Source organism: Myotis lucifugus, unplaced genomic scaffold (genome assembly GCF_000147115.1).
Source record: "Myotis lucifugus unplaced genomic scaffold, Myoluc2.0 scaffold_8741, whole genome shotgun sequence".
Lineage (NCBI taxonomy): Eukaryota > Metazoa > Chordata > Mammalia > Chiroptera > Vespertilionidae > Myotis > Myotis lucifugus.
Window position 1 is genome coordinate 3,774 of NW_005879789.1, and position 1,933 is coordinate 5,706.

The 1,933-nt window shown below is 40.1% G+C and overlaps 1 pseudogene; it reads left to right on the forward strand.

Moving 5' to 3' along the window:
* The first annotated feature begins 385 nt into the window (after nucleotides 1-385).
* LOC102435740 lies at nucleotides 386-853 on the forward strand (annotated as a pseudogene).
* Nucleotides 854-1,933: the final 1,080 nt, after the last annotated feature.

The following is a 1,933-nucleotide window of genomic DNA, read 5'->3' on the forward strand; positions in this document are numbered from 1 at the left end:
GAAACCAATACATGTTTGTAAAATGGTCACTCTAAGGTTCACTTACTAGAGAAGAACCCCCTGACAGCCACAGTGAGCGGACAAGAGAAGTCTTTTCTGTAGACCCTGGTGAGGTGGGCGAGGTGGGTGTGGCCTTGCACAGCTGCACAGGCCAGGTGAGGGGGAGCTAAAACCCTCAGTGGCTTCTTCCCTTTGCTCTCAGTAAGTTGGCCTCCAATCTCTCCCACCACCTGTTGGGTGAGCCATCATGAGCTGGGCAGTCCTGCAGTCCAGCTGGAGTGTGGGTGCTGCAGGAGGGGGTTTCCTTTGCTTGGGATGGTTCTGTGTCCCCTACAGGTGGCAGGCCTCTCTAGGCCTCAACTGGCCCTTCACCCCTATCTCCAAGATGGCATCTGTCAAGTGTGAATTTATGACAAATTTTACTTCTGAGGAGGTCATTAATCACAATAAGTTTTCCATTATAGGAACTGAATCAGTTAGCATGGCCTGGGATACCACCATTTTATTAAAATGCTTGAGTGATGAACATGCCTCTGTGGATATCGATGAAGCAAATGGAAGGGTAGCACAGTAGATTTTAAATGTGACAGTCCTTTCATGAAAATGCCAAACACTGTTGCCAGCAAAAATTACCTTGTTACTGAAAACACCGGTTTAGTGATTATTGTAGCAGGTGAGTGCTAAGAAAAAGTAGAAACACATACACCTTAATTTAATACAGTGAAACCTGGCCATGTTTAAATTAACCATTTCCAATATTACCCAATAGAGTGTGTGCTACAAACTGATTATTGTTTCCAATCCGGTGGACATCTGAGCTTATGTAGCCTAAAAATTGAGTAAATTTCCTTAAAAGTGTGTTATTGAAAGTGGCTGACTGCATGTTTTCATTTTTTTATTACTATTATAATTTTTTAAGTTTTTTTATTGATTGATTTGAGAGAGAGAGAGAGAGAGAGAGAGAGAGAGAGATATCAATTTATTTTTGCACTTATTTATGCATTCATTCTTGTATGTGCCCTTACCGGAGATGGAACCTGCAATATTAGCATATTGGGACGACACTCTAACCAACTGAGCTACCTGGCAAGGGCTGTTTTCATTTCTTGACTGAACCACTCTGAAAGCTGTCATGGGTAGATCCTTGGAGAGCATGGAGACTCAAGTTTCCGTGTTAGCATTGCTGGTTGAAAGAACTGAACTCAGATCATATGAACTGATAAAGATCCTGAGCAGTGGAAAAAAATATCTACAAAGAGGTGATTTAGTGCCTATGAGATTATTAAAATGATAGGCAATACATCTTGGACCATTGGCCTATCTGTAGTTGATTCAGTGCAAAATCTTAGAAGTGGACATTGAGTTTTGACCTTAAGTAAGGGCCTCTGTGGAGTATCCCTTATATTCTGGGAGAATGGTATTACAGACCTCATAAAGCTAAAGCTGAACCCTGAAAAGGAGGCCCATTTGAAAAACAGTGCAGAAACACTGGGAAATTCAGAAAAAGCTCATGCTTTAACATTGTTTGAAGCTACCATTCTAAAGTTATTAAAGAAGATATTGTAGATGTAGGATGGTCTGTCAGTGATGACGAACCTTTTGAGCTCGGCGTGTCAGCATTTTGAAAAACCCTAACTTAACTCTGGTGCCGTGTCACATATAGAAATTTTTTGATATTTGCCACCATAGTTAAACAAAGACTTATATTTTTTATATTTATTTTATATATTTAAATGCCATTTAACAAAGAAAAATCAACCAAAAAAATGAGTTCGTGTGTCACCTCTGACACGCGTGTCATAGGTTCGCCATCACTGGTCTATGTTAAGCTTTTGAATATACTTGAAACCCTCAAAGTTGGAAATAGGGAAGTGGGTAGAGTGATTCCCCTATATATTTAGCTCTCATCTTTTTTATTTAACATCCAGATGTT